Raw genomic sequence first — 21,517 nt, 5'->3', positions numbered from 1 at the left:
GACTGACTGACTGACTGACAGCCATCAACAGAAACCGTTGGTTGTAATGAAGTTATCTCTCACGATTTTTTTTTCTTTTTCACACTGAATATTACTCCTGTGACTCACTGTGAGTCCGTCTTCTGGTGGGCTGACAGGCTACGAATCGGTCGCTCACTCAAGGAGGTTGTGATGATTCAAATAAGCATCACACCCAGGTTGAGTGAGTAATCGACGGGCAGCCGGAGTCTTCGACTGGACCAAGCAGCACAAAAACGACGATTCCGGGGCGGAGATTGTGCCGAGAAGTTAAACAAATATTAATGAGCTTTTCCGACTGCCATTACAACACAACGAAGGACGGCAGCGGCGATGGGTGTGCGTTACGGTTTGGCCGGTTCGTTACCTCGCTACCGTGTCTGTCGAGATGTAAACATTTCGAAGCTTATAATCGAATGAAGAGGTAAACTTTGTTTCCGGCGTTAATTATAGATAACGACCAGATAATTTTTAATAGCATTTCACCGGTACGGATTTGGGGGTGGTGTAACGAGTTTGCAGTTATGCATTGCAACAGCACTATTAAAAATACAATAGTGTTAGATAAGTATTTTAGAAAATAGTTACTAGTGAATAATGCAAAGATTTGTTTGCCGAATTGTTTTTTCTTTGCATTGAACTCGATATAAAACTCCATCAATTTGACTAGAATGACTAGTGAAATGGGCTCTCCGGAAAAACCGCGTTCACTGAAACATCCCAAGTATTTAATTTAGTTTTTACACAACGGTACTCTCCATTCACCCTGGCGGCACTTCGCTATTGCACGTGAATTTTATCTGTCTAAAAATGCGAGCGAAAGTTCGAAACAGGGTGCGCTCAACAATAAAATGCCTACGCATTTTTGTTCCGCAACTTTTCCCCACGACACGAACGGTGTTGCGGCGATGCGTCTTCTTCCTGATTGACTGCTCTGTTCCGTTCCGTTCGGCTACCGGCTGTGTAAACGAACGGATGTTTGTCGTCACGCTGGGTTTATTCCGCTTGGCATAGTCGCGATAGTTGTGTACTACGAAAGTTAAACCCAGCATGTACCTAACCTGGTTGCCGTGAGTGTGGTGCCTAGTAGGGGAAAACTTTTTCCCTGGACCGGTTTTCGTCGCTTGACTTTTAACTTTGCGACTCCGTTCCGGCAGCAGATTACGCCCGGCAGAGTCGGCTGCTCCGTCGAAGCGATGGAGTGTTGAAATATTGAAAAGGATTTAACTTTTAATTATTATGAAGAACTTGGCACACAATAATGCTCGGTGGTACATAAGCTGTCAAGTGTTTTGTATGCCCCAGGCCGGGGTCGGAGGAACAGAGTTCAGCCGGATGGATGCGGGTGAGGATGATTTAATGATGAATACTTTGCCGGTGATTATAAAGTTATCAAGTGGTTCAACGCGATAAAACGGCATTAACTCTACCGGTAGTGGGGCCGTTTTTTGCTGTGTGAAATCCTCCATTTGGGACTCGGATGCCACCGCCTCGAGCCTTGGCATGAGAATTTCCACTAAAGCGTTTGGCGTATAGTGGAGGCGGCGATGGATGAAACTTTCCGAAACCGGTGGAAATGCGATGCACGCCAGATGGTTCTTACCTGCAAGACAAAGAGAGAGAAAGAAGTTGGAATTAGCTGTGAAAAGCTGCTCGGAATTTGTTTGCAATTGTCAATGAGCTGGTTTTGTGAAATTATGAGACTTTTGCCGGGTGAGTTCTCGTCGGGTTTAATTTTGGCTTCAAGTATTTGCTAACAGCTGGAAGTTAGTTTTGGCTGCATTGTTCAATTCGCGAGAAAGACCGAGATGTTATGCAGCTAGTAGGTTCTTCTGGTTACTGAGCTACTGGTTTTGTCTCATACTGCATTATTATTCCATATTTGATTAACATTAAACTGTCATCATTGTAAAACTATGCAATGAAAGTTTGATGTTTAATGTAATTTCCCAACAAAATCTTTAATCTATTGGGTTTGGTTTCATCGATGAGATACTTGAATATATTACTAGAAATTTACATTTGATAATGTTCATCGATTAAATATCCATTTCACAAATGCGGCTACCTTTTCGATATAAGAGCGGCATCCGCAGAGGAAACCGTAACCCAGCCGAAAACCGAGTATCCACTCTGTGGGGTATCGATAAGGGACCACAGCAGGAACCACTTGACAATCGTCTTATCAGCTCCTTTTCACTTTTCAATGCAGCCAGCCGGCTACTGTTCTATTCACCGGCGTAACCCTCACCGGATTCCGTGATATCTATTTGCCATTGTTCTTGGGTAGCATATTCTCTGCCTCAGCCCTCTCCCGCCACCGCACCACCACAAAAGGCAAACTATTCAAGACCATCTGGCAAACAAAGCCACAATCTCTATAGAGAAAATTTGCTTGGGCCACCCACCATCAGCAATGAGAAGCACTCAAGTCAAACCAGGAAACGCGGCAGAATTCTGACGATGTGAAACCAAGATGCTTTCAGTGCTCCCGTTCATCATGCGAATCGATTCTTTTGTCTGTAGAAATTGCATTGTCTGGAAATTGCCAAGTATGATGAGTGCTGGCTACCGTGTACTCGCTTGCTGACTCGGTGGAGGAAACTCACGCAGAACACAACAGCAGTCAGCCGCAGCGGGTTGACCTCGGACAAGTTGTTCCTTGTAAATCTTGCTATTCGTGCTATGCTCTAGTACTTCAACTTTTCGAGAACTCTGTTTGAATTTGCCAATTTTCAATGAGAAATAGATCGCACCACATCCCCAAACTTCCCTCTTCGCTGGGATGGCCAATTCAAAACAGGCATTCAGGGAACTTTTTGACGTCCTTCGAGTCTTTCGCAGATGGTCATCAAACAATTGAAGTGATAAAGGATTTTGAGAAAGTTTCCTGTAAGTTAAAAAAACGTTTGCTGCACACCTGTGCAGTTTATTATTTGCATACTAATTCCCAAATGTGCCCTGTGCAAACGCAATCCTTTGCGCTGTTCGATCACTATCAGTGATGCAATTATTCGACACACACATCAATTTTCATTACCAACCGACATTTAAATTCTCATTACCCACTATGAGCGGTCTCGTATAAATTTTAGATTTAATCCGCAACTTGGCAGGATCCCATTTCACGCCACGCTGCATTAGATAAGCACAAACAATAAACCGATCAGTTTGAGCGCATATTCACACACCTAGTGCCGGTGGATTGCGCTGAAATGGGTGTAAACTTTGCTGTGAGCTGGATTAGATCCGTAAAATGTTTGCCTTCACATTAGCGCTCCAACCGAACAACAATCACCACCCAGCAAGCGCACATTCCGCCAGGATAACGTGGTTGAGCCAAAAGGGAGTGTGTTAGAAGTGTTGGGTCGTTATGATTTTCATACCAAAGTGCACGTAGAATACACATATACACACTCAAAATATACGCTTCTGTTCAGTCCATATAAACTCAACAATAAACCGTTACAGTTGCAGTTGGCACCCGCAACCAGGATCACAAGGAAACGTAAAACTTTTCCTCGCTGACACTGAATGAATGTGCAGCGAGAAGGAAAAGTTCTATTGTTTTCTGTAACGAGCCAGGGAGCGCCTACCTTGCAGTCAGAGTCGGCGGGCCTGTGCCAGACTTCCAGGATCTGCTGCAGCGATAATAATACGAGACAATAAAATCACCTGTGGAATTTGCTATCCGGAACTATACGTTATTAATGCTGTGCGGAAAATTCTGCTTAGTTTTCACATTCTACTGTTATTTGAGAAGCACTAAGCAAAGAGCGAATATCCTGATTTAATAGGTTTCGCTATCAGTGCTGTGGCTCAAGCGGCACGTTCTTTCATAATGCAACGAACAAATCAAAAATATCAATAATGTTATCAATGTCACCGATGTCAAAAAATGACAAAAAATGACAAAAATATCAATTCGTTATTATAGGGACATGTAGAAATAGCGCACCATAGTCACTCACGGTTGTGAAAGGTGATAAAAATCTCTTCCACAGGAAAGAATAGACCATTTTGTTTCCTTCACTTTGTAGAATGGTCTATTGACAAAATGTTGCGATAACAACTAAAGCAGTTTTTTTTACGTAAATACTTTAGCAGGGTGCCATTCTAAAAATCGAAAACAGAGTGAAACGACAGAATGAAAGATTTCAAATGCTTACAGCTTTGTTACCACTGAGCAGATTTTAGTCATTGATATCTCGCTGGGCAGACAACAAATTTCTCTAGTTTATGAAATCAATTTTTGAAACATTTTTTCATAATAAAGTGGTTAAAATTCATAGCAAATTCGATTATAGTTTAAACAATCGCGTGCCTGCAATGACGGAATCCAATCACTTCACCAGCACAGCTTACACTGAAGTATATAAACGATTTGACTTTGTAAACGATTTGTTGTTTTAATAAAATAACTTCGAAACATATTTGTGGCCTTGAAAAAGGCCGATTATAATTTGTGCTTGGCTGGAGGAACGAAACAACTCACTTTGAGCTTAAATATTTCATAAAAGCTATAGCTTCGAACCCAGCAATCGTACGGGAGGCTGAACTTGGCTGCTTTGCCGCTTGTTCGTGCCCCGCGTGTATCTTATATCTCAACCACGAGCTGCTGACGGTTGAGCAGTTAACACAAAACTAATGCGTTTGCGCGCATCATGAATAAGTCGCATCATGCGTAGCTCAACTTTTTTTCACTTTCTTTCATAGTTCTATGTGCGTGGCCTCTTCCGTTCTCTTGATTTTTGCTCAAATTTCCTTTTCTACCTGCCAAACCCCTTGGAGAACTAGACTTTATCTCACACAGAGTGAGTAATTATCCACATTTAGGCGTAGAGTATTTCAGTCGCAGAGTTCCTTTTTACTCTTTATCATCGCGTGTTAGGGATAAACATTTATTTGCTCTCTCAGTTTAAGAGGGAGTAGTTTTCGCTAGCTTCTCCTTTACTAGAAGAGAAGTTGGCCAAATATCAAAACATTTAGATTCACATTGAAGCCACATCCTACCCGTTTACGAATTCAATGTTATAGGAAGATTAACAACTCACCATGGGTGCGTATTTTGCAGAAAATTTGATTTTATACTGTTTTTGTCGCACCCCAGAGCGATGAGAACGGTAACGCAATGCTCAGTTGATCGCCGAGCAATTTATTTCACTTTTCTTGCGTGCGCGGATGAGCAATTTACAAGAGTTTCACTGGGTTTTTGCTCTGTCAAATTAGGAGCGTTTTTTCGCCAGAGAAACTATTACTCTACGCTCTCTATACAGCAGATGGTGTGATGCACATTGAATGTAAGCTCGCAGTTGTTAAGAGAAAAGAAAACTGTTTTCTCTTTAAGATGAAGATGAGCAAAACAAAGCCTGGTGGTAATTCGCAATGACGAGGAATTGTACGAGCGTTACTAATGGCCCAGGGAGATGTTTTTTCAAATATTCAAGAAAAAACAAACAATAGTAGACCTTATGACTTATTCATGATTTGCTGCTGCATTGTTTATAATACCAACTCTGCGTAGTTTTACGTCAGCTACGTGGTCGTGTCTGGGATACAACCTCCTTCTATTCAAATCTGGTTTTCATTTCTAAACATATTCTATGTGATGTCACAAATTTTCAACCCCCCCTCTCTTCTACAACCAGGGCTGAAAAATTTGAGCTCTTTTGCATCAAATTGAAAAATAATCACCATAAGCGTAGAGTGCTTTCTTCATCACAAGGAAATATTTCGCTTTCATGTAATGTCCAATCTTTCTTCTTCTGTTTTTTCGTCATTCGTAAAAAAATGAAAGCCAACTCATGCGTCAGGCGCAGTGAAAAACGTGTTCGTTTGATTTTCACTGTTTCAAATTTTCTGAAAATTTATTTCTCTGAGTTTCATTGTGTGAACTGTAATGTTGTTAATTTGGTTTGTGTGCTATACATTAGCACTACGCGACTAGTAATGTATATGAGATAAAACTGAAAGAAATGTTAGCGTTTCATTATGATAACGACAGCAAGCGCCACGTTGATAACGTCATTTTCACTTTACCAAAGGAACGGTGAGAATCATTTGGTTGGATTTTCAGAAAGTTTTATTTCGTGACCGTAAACGATACGCGTGAATTGGGTCCTAAAGTTTAACACGGTTTTCTGATTTTTATGTATCAGCTGAAAGAGTGTAATTTCCAGCGCAAAACGTGATTTTCAAAAAAATGTTTTTTGTTGTCCTTCGATTTTTAAATGATTAATGAAAAACTGCTCGAAATGTCGTAAATGTCATTTCGCTCACATACCGTACATCGGCGAACTGTCAGTTAAGGCATTTCGAGCAGTTTTTTATTCATCATTCGAAATCGAAGGACAATGGTAAACATTTTACAAAAATCACGTTTTGCTCAGAAAACGCATCTTTTTCCAATGAAACATAAAAGCTGGTATAGCTTTAGGACCCAATCCTTTCTTCGGAGTATAACAGCTCGTTTCAAGGATGAAATTCTAGTGTGAAAGGGCGCTGCGTTAATTGGCAGCGAAAATTGAAAAAGATTGGCTGTAATTTTCACAGAATTCAAAGAATGAAAAGGATTTTTATTAACCCTGCCTACAACACACATCTCGTCCCGATTTTCTCAACTTCCTCTTTTTTCTATATGTGTGGAGTATGGAAACCAGTCTCCGCCTGCGCTCAAAGCCAATTTAAATTGACAATCTTCAGGTGATAGTGACGCTTTAACAGCCTTCAATTGTGTCATAAAGCTGTACTAGTTTTTATGTATCATTTGAAAAAGATGCGTTTTTTGAGCAAAACGTGATTTTCTAAAAATGTTTATCATAGTCCTTCGATTTTTAAATGAAGAACAAAATACTGCTCGAAATGTCATAAATGACAGTATGTAATGACAGAAATGTCATAAATGAGCGTAATTCGCAAAATGGCGTAAGGTCGCCATTATGAAATATGCTATAATGACAGATGAAGTGATTTTCCAATTACTTACCTTACCAATCAGACGAGAGCCGTGGTGGCTCGTGCTGTATCAAGAATTTGTCGCCATGTTGCTCGGTTTTGGGCTGTGTTTCGGCAGTTCCCCAGGCGTCTCATCACCCGCAAGTCTCCTTCGATCTGGTCGAGCCATCGTGCACGCTGCGCCCCTCTATTTTTGGTGTCGGCAGGGTTGCTGAAGAGAAGTGATTTCACAGGGTTGCCGTCCGGCATCCTTACGACATGACCGGCCCACCGGAACCTATTAACTTTCGCCAGGTGTGCAATGGGATTCTCTCCAAGCAGCGCGTGCAGTTCGTGGTTCATGCGCCGTCGCCATTCTCTGTCGTCCGTCTGTACTCCACCGTAGATAGTCCGTAGCACCTTCCGTTTAAAAACTCCAAGAACGTTAAGGTCCTCCGCGAGAAGCGTTGTCGTCTCGATCCCGTAGAGGACTACCGGTCTTATCATGGTTTTGTACAGCGTCAACTTCGTGCGTCGTCGCACATGATTCGATCGAAGTGTCTTCCGGAGTGAAAAGTAGGCACGATTTCCTGCCTGGATGCGTCTTTGGATCTCTTTGCTGGTGTTATTGTCGGTGGTCACCAGTGACACCAGTGACACCAAATACACGAACTCATCGACCACCTCAAGCTCATCACCGTCCACAGAGACTTGAGTTGGGAGGCTGATGTTGTTCTCCTTGAAGCCTCTCGCTCGCATGTATTTTGTTTTCGACGCATTTATCCGCAATCCGATCCGTCCAGCTTCGGCTTTCAGTCGGGCGTAAGTTTCCTCCGCCGTCGCAAAGTTACGTGATATGATGTCGAAGTCATCCGCGAAGCCCAGAAGCTGAACAGACCTTGTGAAAATTGTGCCCCTCGTGTCGATACCCGCCCTCGGGATCACACCCTCAAGGGCGATGTTAAACACCCTCAAGGGCGATGTCTCAACCCTCTGCGCGATTCAAAGGGACTCGAGAGTATCCCCGAAACACGCACGTAGCACATCACTTGCGCCATGGTAGCTCTGATCAATCGAGTCAGTTTATCCGGAAATCCGTTGTCGTGCATGATCTGCCATAGCTGTTCTGATTTTCCAATTAACGGTACAGAAATATATGTTCGTTACGCCAGAATGCTACCCTGTCAGTCCCTTGCTTCACACTTAAGTTTTACGGCACCACTGAGTACTCGGTTAGAAAAAATGACAGTTGTAATTTTTTATTGTAAATTTCGCTTCAACCAATCTGAATTTTTTGCATAAAATGTTACCGAGCTATCACTACCGAGATTTCGGATATTTTGCACCGAAATTTCAGTTGGGTGAACTAAATTTTACGAAAAAATGTGAAAGCTGTCATTTTTTAACCGAGCACTCAGTGGTGCCGTTCTCGACAGTAAATTACCGAGACCCGGCAGTAAATTTTGAGTGTTTAGCAAGAGACTGGCAGGGTAGTAATCTGGCGTAACGAATATCTATTTCTGTACCGTTAACTGAAAAATCACTTTATCTGTCGCTACTGCTTGCTTCATTTTTCCTTGGGACATCCACCAAATGATACTAAGCCTATCACTCATAACATCAATATAATATGCAGAGCTTTCAGAAATTACTTAAAATTATCTGAAATTCTAACAACAGTTACAGTCAATGTTTGGTTATTTTGCCCGAATCCACACAAGAAATGCGCTGTCAAATGTATGGTATCTGACAGTCTTGCCATCCCCGTGGTGAGAAGATTCTTTTTCTTTTCGAACCCTTTAGCTGTCAAAATCAAAAGCATTCGAGCAGCTTTTATGTGACTCACAAAGTGCTTGAAAATGAAACAAACGTTTTTCAATTGAGATCGAAAGTTAACAGCATCACTAGCACCTGACAAAGGGTCCCAAAGCTTTAACAGTTAGTATATACCTTCTGAAAAAGATGCGTTCTCTGAACAAAACGTGATTTAAAAAGATGTTAATCGTTGTCCTTCGATTTTTGAATGAAGAATAAAAATCTGCTCGAAATGTGTTGAATGACAGTTCTTCCACATACATAAGACATACGTAACACTCGGGAAGAAATCTTCCAAAAAAGTTGGTACAAATGAACTACTCGAATGGTACCATACTTTGAATAAAATTCCTGTTTGTGAAGTTAATGAAGGCGGTGTACCTGCGCAGCCCTGCATTTGTCACGTTTCCACTCGAAAAATGCTGCATTGATTTTGTAAACAACTTTTTGACAGTTCCTTATGGGATTTTCTTTGGGGCTCGATAAAGCCGAGGAAAAGAAAACTCATTTTGTTTATTATTTGTCGAGCAATTGGACAGGACGGAGTACGGAGTACTATGGGGCAACGTGTACCAGAAAAAAACACCAGTGTTACGTCTTATGTATGTGTTTTTTAGAGAAATTTTTTAGTTTCTTAGAGAAATGGAGAATTTATAAACCGAACGTACAAGCAACATCAACATCAGCAAATACCTTGTCCTCTGCCAGTTCGTAATTTTCTAAGCAAAACGTGATTTGAAAAAAATGTTTAATATTGTCCTTCGATTTCTAAATGATGAATAAGAAACTGTTAGAAACGTGTTAAATGACAGTTCGCTCCTTATCCGAACATGGGCGAACTGTCATTTAGCACATTTTGAGCAGATTTTTATGCTTAACAACGATAAACATTTTTCTAAAATTACGTTTTGGTCAGAAAATTCCATTCTTTCAGCTGATACATATCTTCAGAAACCATGTAAAACTTTAGGACCCAAATGACAATTGACCTGAGTAAAAATTAAAGAACACTCTACATAAGAGAAATGACAAAGCGCTCACCGCTATATGGACTGTCACACCAAAACGCCCGTAACGGTTAGTGCTTTGTCATTTCTCTTAGAAACAGTGTTCCCTAGCAAAAATATTTTCTTCCTTTTTTTCGCATGCAAAAACCAAACGAATTTCGAACCCTTTAGCTGTCAAAATCAATAGATGAGCATTCGAGCAGTTTTCATGTGACTCACAAAGTGCTCGAAAATGCAACAAATGGACGCTGGAGAAGGCTGATCGACAAGAGCTCGAAATTTTTGAGCATAAAATTCTGCAACCGATACTTGGAGGTAAATTGGAAAATGAAGTGTGGTGCAGGCGCATGAATCACGATTTGTACCAGGTATACAAACATACTGATATAGTGAAGGTAATACATCTAGGCAGGTTATAATGGGCTGGATATGTAACCAGAACACCAGATGAGAGAGCCGCTAAAACTATCTTCAGCTAGGACCAGTAAGAGGCCGTCAATTCCGTAGTAGGCCTCGCACTCGCTGGATGTGCGCGGTGGAAGAAGATGCACGATTTGCTGGTATACAAGATGACTGGAGAACGGCTGCTGAAGACAGAAAAAGCGGGTCATTTCTAATGAGAACTACCGATCCATCACGATTCTCATCGCAGCCCACAAAGTGTTTTCTCAGATCATCATTCTTCGTATCTCGCTACTTGTAAGTAGGTTTGTGGGCGATCGACAGCGGACCAAATTTTCACGTTACGGCAGACGCATCAAACGTGTCGCGAATACCAAGTCTCCAGGCATCATCACCATAGGTTTCAAGCCGCTCACGATACCATCTACCGTGCAAAGTTATAAATAATTATGCTCAAACTGGTTTCCCTGCGAAACTGACAAGAATGATCAAGGTCACGATGCACAGTGGGGCAGATTGGTTTGTTGGAGCGACAAAACCTCATAACTTCTAAATGGTTGTTTACACAGTGTTTATGTCTTTGGCAATGTTATACAGCATTAAAATATCTTTATGAAAAATGTATTCAAGTAGCTTCAATTTTCTTCTTATAGATGGCGCTGATATCGTTCTTCTGAATAAATGGTGCTAGTCATTTTGTTTCTTCAGAAAAGTTGTTCATATCATCAATTGACATAAAGTTGTCGAAAACATCAAAATTGTAGGATTGACTGTTAACGAGATAGAACTATTTTTATTATTACCATTTTGCATATCATGTTTTGATCCAGAGGCCTTTTTTTATATAAATCTTGATTTTGTAATTTCTATCTTCTTGATGTCAAGACAAGAGAGTTTGGCATTTTCAGGCGAATTTTTCGGCAGGATTCCTAGTACATTCATGTACAACATGCTTAGATTACTAATTGATCTAGATCGCTCAATTTTGAAAGTGAAATTCTTTTTGCTACTCAAGTTCAAGTCTAAGCAATTTTGTGTTCTTAGATCAGTTGTTAGGATCGTTTAATTGTTTGGGTCATGCATAGAAAGGTTGAAGTCACTTATTTCACACGCATACACATTTTAAACGTATTGATCAAGATTAATGATATATAACAAAAATGATTGAATTTGAATAGATTGCAGAAACATTTATTCATCGTCTTCCATATCATTTTCAACGTAAAGGAGTTTCACGACCGCTTTTTTTTTCGTTTGGCGGGTATCACTTGAATCGAAGTTTGTTCTTAAACTGGACAAAAAGGGGTCAGTTATAACCAACATACCGTATAATACATCTTGGATGGTTTCAATTCTGTTGGACTTTTGGCTGTGCGTTTCACGAATTCGATGAAATGTGATGTCGTCATAGAAAGCTGCCGCGAAACGCATGATTTGTACTTAAAAACATGCTGTACCAAAAATCAAATAACTTTTGAAGCGGCAGAAAGCGGCAGCTAAAGTCAGATTTTTTGAATAGCTGAAACTGGCCTCTTCAAATTTGAGAAGAATATAGAGAGGGTACTCGCTGGTAAATCACTTTTTCAAATGTTTGAAATTAGTGAAAAATTGGGTTTTTTTTAACTGTGTGAAACGTTGTGCTCAATCGTGGTATAGTAGGATATACTCAACTATCTAAGTTTTTTTCCTTTGATTTAACTCATATTGAAGAGATTTCATGCATAATATCATTATTATTTGAGAGCTCCTGCATTTTGTAGGTTGGTAAAGATGATCGAAATATTTTTTTGGTTTTATCAAATGTTAAACCCCAACTTCTCCTACCTCACGATGTACTAAAACATGCGAATTCTTCACAACCTATGCTTGATTCTTGGTCTGTAGGCATTCTAGTTTCTGCAAAATATCGATTTTAAACCTAATTGCGGAAAAAATTTTAGGTTTTGTCTGAGCTTTTGTATGGGGCTGCCCCAGTGTGCGATGTATCGTGTACAGTGCTGTGTGAAGATTTCGGGTGCGTTATCAATCTCGTTTGAAGCACGCAAGGGGCTTCAACAAGGCAATAATCTTTCCTACAACCAGTTCAATACTGCCACGAGCGACCCTTAACGTGGTTAGCGATCCTCAATAAAGCCGATTACACAAAACTTGGTATCCTATTTTGTTTATTTCTTAGCAGATTTCGAAGAAATTTGGTGTTCAATCCATATATTCAACGCGAACACCGACTTGATGAGATGAATATAGGAACAAATACCCTAAATCTATAGGACAAAAATCACAGTTTGTTACACTTTTGCTACTCTTTTAGACTCATTCTAAGGCTAATGCTTCGGGAATTGCTCAAATTAGATAAATGCCTTCGGATAGTCAATAATGATGGTGATTCAGTGCCGGCTCTTGACATTGGTTTTTACATCGATGCAGCAGAGCAGAAACAATGTCGAAAAAAACGGAGGCACTTTTTACTACCTGGTGCATATTTCTGTCCACTGGAATACGGCAGTCGTAAAATTACAGACCGCGCACTTTTAACGAGCTGCAGCGTCTTTTGGGACAAACGGGCGAGCAAATTTCCCGACTCCGATGTTAGCTTTTTAGCGTCCGCCAAGCGGTTACATTGTATCCGTTCATTGTTCGGTTTGATTTTTCTTTCTGATGAGAAATGGAGTGATGCCAAGGATTTGCGGCGTTCACGTTTTGTTGGTGGCTTACGAGCGATGTGATTCTGTTGGATTGGGTTAGTGTCGCTATAGTGCATTAGGGATGCTACCGGGGTTGACTTTTATGACACTATGCACACTAAAGGAGCAGTTTTTTTTTGTTGAGGGTTAAAGCATATTCAACTTGCTCGATTCCCGGGAAAGAAGTCTGTATTTGTTAGCCAATTATTGACATGATTCATTTCCGCTTCTGATGGCACTGAGACGCTCTGGTTGCCATTGCAAGAAATTGATTTATCGCACGAAGCTCTCAATGTGTCTGAGATTGAATCCCTCAGATTTGTCTAATCTTATTAAGCTTGGTAGCGACTGAATGGCTGAATCTTGATCACTTCTGGTTCAAGTAGAGCGCCTGGAGGGGTTATGCTCGAGGTTTCTTTGTTTCAGATGGCGAAAGGAGCGGCACAACTAACAAAGCTTCTTTGAAATGGGAAAGGTATGCGGATCAAAGGAGGAAGTAAGCTGGAAAAACTTTTCGAATGAGTGACTGATCTCTTACGTAAAAGTGCAGGAAACCGATGTAAGTGGGAGCTTTATTGCAGTTCGATCGGTTCACTCTTATCCCACCCTCCTTCGGTGAATGGTGGAAGGCAAGCAGGAAAAGTTTTTCCTTTCTTTCGTGTACCAATGGAAGAATGAAAAGCATCTGCTGGGGCGGCGTTGTGCTTCTGTGGTGATGTGCGGTGTGTGCGTGTGTAGTACATTGGTTTTTGTTCTAGGTTATTAGCCAGCTCACGGTTCCGGAAGGAATACAACCTTTGTGGTTGATGAAGTGTTGCGGTGATACTTCAAAATAGGAAACAAGCGAATGTTTGGAGTTTTCGTTTCGCTTTCTCTGTTTTTTAGCTAAGCTCAGCTGTATTTCAGGCATTGGCTCAAGAACGGTTTATAAAGATTATGACAGATTCGTTGGGATGCTCAGTATGGTATATTTTCGAAGTTCAGCAATATACTGGTACTTCATAGCAGAATGGAAGAGGTTGGAAAAGTATAAATCCTGATTTTATACTCAGTATAAGAGAATTAAATGGAGGGAAATGTTTTCGCAAGTATGATGCTTCCACATCTAGTGGGAAATATTTTTGAGCTTCCAAATTGATCGTTTTATTTATTTGATTCATAATTGAGTAAAAATTAAATATTAGAAATTTGAAATGAAATAATTTAAAGCTTTTAGGAACGAAAAATTATTTCAAGTTTCTGAATAAAACACCATATTTTTTATGTTCGTTCTGAGATCGCCATAAAAAAATAACGTATTTCGTTTGATCATTCGAAAACTGTTTTTTCTTCTAATATCCTTTTAGCTACTGATGGACAAAAAATAATCACTTGCGAATCAACTGCTCTGGGGAAATCGCACCAGGCTATAGTTATGAGTTAAATAATAATTTTAGGTTTTCTTCCATTTAGCGCCCCTGTCACGCGTCATTGGCAGCAGAATCGATACGAGAAAACTTTTTCTCGTTATCATATCACGAAGAGAAGATTATTTCCCTTGCTCCTGCATACGCTGAGCTGCCTTCATCGATTATTCCACAATGATGGTCACACAAACACTCACACACACACACATACACCGGTGCCCGCTCTGATAAGTTGAGCGTGGTCAAGCCCTAGGAATCGGTGGCGTACCTCGTTAGAACCAGAAAAAAAAAATCGATCAACGGATGTGCGATAACAAACGGCGATGTATTTTTAATTGAAAAATGTGTTTGGCAAGGCAGACGGTGAAACCCCCAGGAAGCCACGTGACGTTCTCAGCTGGCCATCCCGTCAGCACCGACAGAGGTAACGGAATTAATCCCAATACAATCATGGGACCAACCACCGGGAGTGCAATTCAATCCCTTCCAAAGAGGATTAAATCGTTTTATTTCCCCGCTGACTTTGCTCGTGGCCCTCGTTTGGTTCCCAACACCCTAGTGACGTTCTGGCATGCGGTTTTTATCCTACTACCATCGTAACGGGAGCGTTTTTTTGCTGCAAATGAAAATCGATCATCGCCAACCGACATGTAAACGATCGGTTTACATCGCGGCGGCACCGCGAGTCTGAGGGGGAAACATTTTTGAGTGATTAAATTTCTCCAGACGGAGCAGCAACTACCGTGAAACGATTCTTATTGCTACCGAATCCCTTCAGCCGTTGGTTACGTGAGTGGCAGCAAATTGCAAGAGAAAAGAATATCCTGCGAATTTGCCCCGTCAGTCAGTGCACCCCAACTCAGGTTGATTCGAGGAAATCGATTTCCGCCACAGAACTCACCACACCAATATTGCATTTTATGCGTCCACCGCTCGTCCCAACTGCGGTTTTTCGACCTGAACAGCTACTTTCGAACCTGACCAGCTCGAACAAAGTTTAATTGATTCCGTTCGTTGCAGCGTCACCACCGCGGCTATCGGAGATAATTGCCAATCATTCGAACGGCGGCAGCGCCATCACTGTCATCGGCAATTTGGTTTAAATAACGGTAGCGGTGGGTGAAATTAATGTATTACCGACAATTTGAAGAATCTTTCTATGAATAATATCTGCTGAATAAATTTCAATTTGTTAGCAGTTCAGAAAAAATCATGTTAACGATTTTGAAAGACAACAATTCGATTTGTAATACTTCAACCTGTCGTGAAATTGAAAAGTGTGAGAAGCTTTCTATATACTGAATTTTTAGTGTTGAATAAATATTTCCTGTTGAATACCATGTTAATGAAATCTTTTTTTTAACCTAAATAACTAATGTGTCATAGCTGCCATGTAACTTTTGATTTCGAGAAAGTAGTTTAACTGGATTCATTTGATGATATTTGCGTTACAATGTTCGCACAAATGTTATTTGAAATAAGATAAAACTTGTGCGAATTCGAGGAAGCAACAATTGATTACGGCTACAATCATGGACTGACAGGATTTGTGTCAGGTGAAAGTTCACTCCGCCATGGCGCCTCCCGACCCATCCGGATATCCCCGGAATAAATCGGTGCGTCCACCTGCCCTTTGTGGAGTTAGACCATTCCCGCTGCCAGCGGAGCATCGAGAATGACCTTCTGGTACCTCGTATGCCCCTTGTGTCACGTTGATTGAAACATTCTCTGTCCTTCTAACCTTGTATGATACCGTACGATACGCACTCGCAACTCATGAGGCACATGAGTCTGTAGAAACTTTCCAGTTTACCACGGTTGCTGTTAGTACCTGGCGCTCTGGACCACACTGGCCCACCATACCTAAGTATGGACGAAACCACGCTGGCTCGATCGACTCGCCGTAAACCTCTAGCGTTATGTCGTCTTCAAAGCCGACGATCACAACCCCTACAGAAAACTTGATTTTCAACACCCCGTCATACATGACGTTCCACAACACCGGACCCAGGATAGAACCTTGCGGAACTCCAGCGGTGATTGGGATGCATTTCTGACCCTCCTCCGTGTTATAACAAGTACTCGATTCTGGAACTAATTTTCCAGAATCTTGTACAGCGATACCGGTACATGGATGCGTCTGAGCGCGAGCGCACCTTATCCGCAGTGTCCAGCAGGCAGATAAGCCTATATGCCGATGGGTCCCCTGGCGGTTTCCCAGCCTTTGGCAGTAAGACCAGTCTCTGCCGCTTTCACCTGTCCGAAAAGAGACAGTCATCCAGGCACCTCTGCATAACTGCGCTGAACAGACCGCGGGCCGTTTTTATTGCCAGCCGGATTGCCAGGTTAGGGATTCCGGTGCCTTGCTCACCTTTAGGGATTTGGCGATCACGATGAGTTCCTCATTCGTAATCCTTGCCTCCTCCTCAACCTCGACACGGCTTTAGTCGCTCACGGATTGGATGTTCGGCAGGCTGGCCGACCATCCCTGGTCTATGTCTGAGATACTGGAACGTCGGACGTAAGACTCGACCGCCGGAGGCCAAAGGCTTGCCGCGTGGTGTGGAATGGAAAAAGTCCCGTGATGATACGTTACAGCATCGCTGGTGATCGCGCTGCAGGAACCAGTGCGCCTTTGGTATTGGCCATTACGATCATGTAGGCGTTACCCCAGGGATTCGTATTGGCACTCGCACATAGCCTCTCGAAGCTTGTCTATATCGCACTCTTTGGCATCGATCTTGCAGAACCGAATGCTGTGCGGCGCTTGCTCGGAGGCACGCACTGCAAAGGTCGGCTATTACGTCCGCTCACCTGTAAAACGACGGCTTCTTATTCTTAGGTTGGCGAGTCCTAGGCATGGTGGCGTCACACGCCCGCGATAGCATGGCAGTTAGTTGGTCAGCAGTCGGGTGGAGCCTACTGCCTCCCTCGCGCTCTCTTCTCACTGCCTCTTCGAAGACCTTGGCATCGAAATGCGCTGTCTTCTAGCCGCCGGCAGTGTGAGTGTTGATTCTACCCGGCACTTGCCGCCTCTCGTTGTTGTCTACACTATAGCAAACCGGCTGATGGTCGCTATTAGTGTAGCCATCGTCTACCTTCCAGTTCTTGATCAGTCCTAGGCTGGAGAACGTCACGTCGATGATCGACGCACCATTTCTGCTGAATGTACTTTTGTTCCCAACGTTGACCAGATCTAGGTTGAGCTTTGCCAAAGTCTCCAGCAAGATCTGGCCCATCTGGTTCGTGAAGCGTCTTCCCCACTCAACAGCCCATGCGTTGAAGTCGCCCGCCACCACCAACGGTGTAAGGCCCGTTAGCTCCATGGATAACGAGTAGACCATCTGGGTGAACCTTTCGGTAGACCAACGAGGCGGAGCATAGCAACTGCAGTAGAACACTCCGTTCACCTTGGCAACTACGTACCCTTCTTCTGAGGTTGAAACTACCTCCTGAACCGGGAACTTGCTCGTCGTACATATGGCCGCCATACTGGACTTATCCGCAACCCAGTTACCGTTTTCGGGAGGGATTCGGTAGGGGTCCGATATGAGGGCGATGTCCGACAACGCCTTAGTGGGCTTGTTTGTGTAGCAGTGTAACGGCCCCACGCGTCCCGTAGATGCCAACCGGGTTCCGTCTCATTAGGTGACATACTTAGAACCCCGAAAAGAAGCCGGTTTCCTACCGCATTCTTTTCGACGTTGGCACAGCCTTCAGCTGTGCGCGAAAGTAGGTCAGAGCTTGCTTACTGTTAAAGCCAAGTCTTCCGCTTGGCTTGGGTGACGAAAAACCGCCACCCGTAAGCAAATTAAATAAAACAAAAAAAGCCGGCGGTTGGATACTTGATGGGTCGGTAACTCGTCGGCGCGCGAGGAGTGAATTACCGAAGTTGATTGTAAACAAGATAGAGTGGCGAGCGCACGGCGCACCACTCTCAGTAGACTTAGATTAAGTGTTCTAAAATAGAGACAGGCCGAAAAAAGGCCATTAGGGTAATAAGGATAGATAGTGATTTCGCCAGGGGAAATTGCCTCTCGCGAAATACACTCTAGAGTAAGCAGTAAGTTCGCATGTAAACTTTTAATCAGAGTAGGCAGTGTGACTTTGCACTCGTATCCAAGTGAGTTTTAAAACTTGCTTGCACATTTATTTTCGGTTTGCACGTAAGCCCTACTAACAGTGCACTACACTTGAGTTGGATTTGAGTTTGAATCCTGCATAACAACAATTGCATAAAAATCGAATTGCGATGAAATTCGCGCCGCGTCTGCTGCAACAGTTTGTTGCATTGTCCTTTGAAAGCATAAGTTCGATCTAAAAACAAAACTCATCGCGTTACATTATCGCCTGCATCGCTGGATACATCGTGCACTGCATGCATTGCACGCATTTAAACTCAATCGATCAGAGTGTGCGGTGCAAAAAAACTCAAACTATCGAGAGGAAGCAGATTCAAGTTGGATTCAAATCTGGAAAAGTGTTACTCAGTTCAACTTTGCACGAGTTCATGCCATCACTGCTTTTAATTAATCGGAAAGTAAATGCGATTTCGTACGGTCCACGCCGTACGTACAGGAATTTCGTGGTTCGGTGTAGATTTCTTCGCCTTAAGTATCGCAATTCCTGGTAGGGCGACAGGAGTTGCCCTACAGCAGACCTGTCTCATCCTGGATGGCAACGACTGGCAGAGCACTTTGTTTTTTACTTTCCCTACGAAAGAAGTGAGCACAAGTTGAAGTTTCTTTCACACACCAAGAAGGTGTTTCTGTGGCTGACAATCAGCGAGAAGGGGATGTCAAAGCTGCTCTTGTTTCGCTTTGGACTGGTCGTGAACGGGAAGATTTATAGATTTATAGCCTGCCGGAAGTTGCGTCGTTTATCAAAAAATACCATAAGGCCGAAGACGCGGTGTTCTGACCGGATCTGGCGTCGGCTCACTATTCACAGAATTTTTATGCGAGTAAGCTAACATAATAACATAAAAACATAATTACCATGGGAAATAAATCAAATTCAGTTATCTGTCTTATTTATTTTGTTACCATAATCCGAAAAAAATTCTTTTTTCTAACGCATACGTTATGATGGTTCGCACATTTTCCTGTAATCACAAATTAGGGTGGCCAAAAATTTTGATGAAATCCAGCATCTAACTTTCTTAGAATAGCAGAAGGAGTTTAACGCTGTTCTATAATGTTAAAGGGTCGTCGATTTTGTGCAACATTGTAGAAAAAATTATTTTTTTGTATCTTTCAAAATATCCTAAAGATTATAGCTAATTAACCATTCCTGTGAATTTTGGTACCCCTAGCAATTTCAAAAACATGTCAAAAGCTCCCATTAACTCCAACGCGAACCTTAACCGTGCGCCTCCTTCCACTATCGAATCGATGGAGACGCCATTAATGATTTCTCAGCGTTCTGGAGAATGAGTTTAGGGGAAAGTTTAGATCTAGAGCTCGATAGTAAAATTGTAGAAAAAAAATCTTCTGCAGAATTGTGCAATATGATTGAGTGCACATTTCCTTGTAATCACAAATTAGGATTGGCCAAAAGTTTCGATGAATGATATTCTACAATGTTGTAGCCTCGTCAATTTTGTGCAAATCTGTAAAAGAAAGTTTTTTTCAACCTTTCAAAATAACCGATTCAGAGCTTTTTTACTAAAACACAATAAGATAATTACAGCTGCGGCTCTAGAGCTTAAGCGCAGTATGCAGTTCAAAAGGAATTCATTTTCCTATCTCAATCCCATGTAAAATTCAGGCACTGAATCAGGCAATGAAATTTCTTCTAATAGCTAGTACGCAGCTAAAAGAAATCATAAACCGAAAGGAAAAACAAAGTTCACTTGCTGTGAACATTGCTGTGAAGCAAAAAGTCACTTGTTCTTGCACGGAATAATGAGCACTGACATTATTCAGGTACTGAAAGAGTCAGGCAGTTGGTTGGTCGTCTCACCCAGCGATGCCAGATTGGAAGACATTTAGCCTACATTCAAAATATTTTTCACGTCATAGTTACCGGAAAAGTTACGACAGTATTTTCCACTATCGTTTTCTAGTAGATTCTACGTGATTGTCATTTGAGTTCATCAAGACCTGGTGAGATGAATTATCCTTTGAAACTTATTCAGTAGATGCATGCATTTCGTGTGAATTCACGTAGAACTAATCTACTGGTAAACGACGAATTTGCATACCTGAGTGATTTACTACGCAACATATTTTGATAATTTCTAAAACCCGTTTCCTAGCTCATAAAAATTAGATTAATGAATGAAAATTGTACATTTCGTAAAACGTGACTGCTATCAGATATCACTCAGGTATGCAAATTCGTCAATTCGTGAATGGATAAAACAACACAAAAAATGATAAATATTACGACAATCCTGGGGTTTGTTATTGTCCGCTGCAGCTATTTTTGTTCAGGTAACTCTTCCACCTTTGAACTGAAGCTGTGTGAAACCTGTAAGCTCAAGTCTCGAGTTTATTGGGATTTTTCGAAAATTCACTTATTTGCAAAGCCATCCAGAAATTCTGTTTTATGTTCAGAATCAGACAACAGCTTCGCCATTTTGATTTCTGGTTATTTTCGCACAGAGAATTTACGCGATACATCCTGTTTGACGTTGTCAAGTTCACGTAGATAGTACGTGATTAACCATGGTATGCATGAGATTTTCACGTAGATGTTATGTTTGTCACATAAATCATGCAAAATGACAGAAAATGAACAAGTATAAGAACTTTCACGTAACAATAACGTGAAAAATATCTTGAGTGTACGATGAAGACATCCATTTTTGTGACGACAACGTGAAGACAATGGAGAAAACATGTGAAGACATTGAAAAATATGTGAACGACCCGAATTTTGCATTAGTGGTTACTTTTTTTTTGCTGTTTTCGATTTGTCGGAAAGTTTTTCCAACCTTCGGGCTTCGGGTAGCAAGACATTTTTTTATGGACCAAGAAGACTTTTGAAAAAATTACCTGGCATCCCTTCTCTCACACCAGATCGCGGTAAACAAGTGTGTTCAAGTGTTCTAGAAAAAAAAGCAAAAATCATGCGCTCACTGACGTTAGAGCATTCTCAGCAGTCAAAATTCCGTGAACCTCTTTTCTTTTCAACTGCGTACCACGCTTTAAACTGGAAAAAATGAAAGATCATAGCTATTTAGGCATTCCTGTGAATGTCAGTGCCCCTAGCCATTTCAAAAACGCAACCATGCACCTGAAGCAGA

General features: G+C 41.7%; 1 protein-coding gene across 1 annotated transcript in view; it reads right to left on the bottom strand.

The window, feature by feature from the left end:
* The window catches only part of LOC129725526 (matrix metalloproteinase-2), a 712,775-nt gene that overhangs the window by 46,936 nt on the left and 644,322 nt on the right, over positions 1 to 21,517 (bottom strand). The window lies entirely within an intron of this gene.

The sequence above is a fragment of the Wyeomyia smithii genome, chromosome 2 (genome assembly GCF_029784165.1).
Source record: "Wyeomyia smithii strain HCP4-BCI-WySm-NY-G18 chromosome 2, ASM2978416v1, whole genome shotgun sequence".
Classification (NCBI taxonomy): domain Eukaryota; kingdom Metazoa; phylum Arthropoda; class Insecta; order Diptera; family Culicidae; genus Wyeomyia; species Wyeomyia smithii.
The sequence above is the reverse complement of the archived record's forward strand: the minus strand, read 5'-3'. Positions and strand labels throughout refer to the sequence as shown.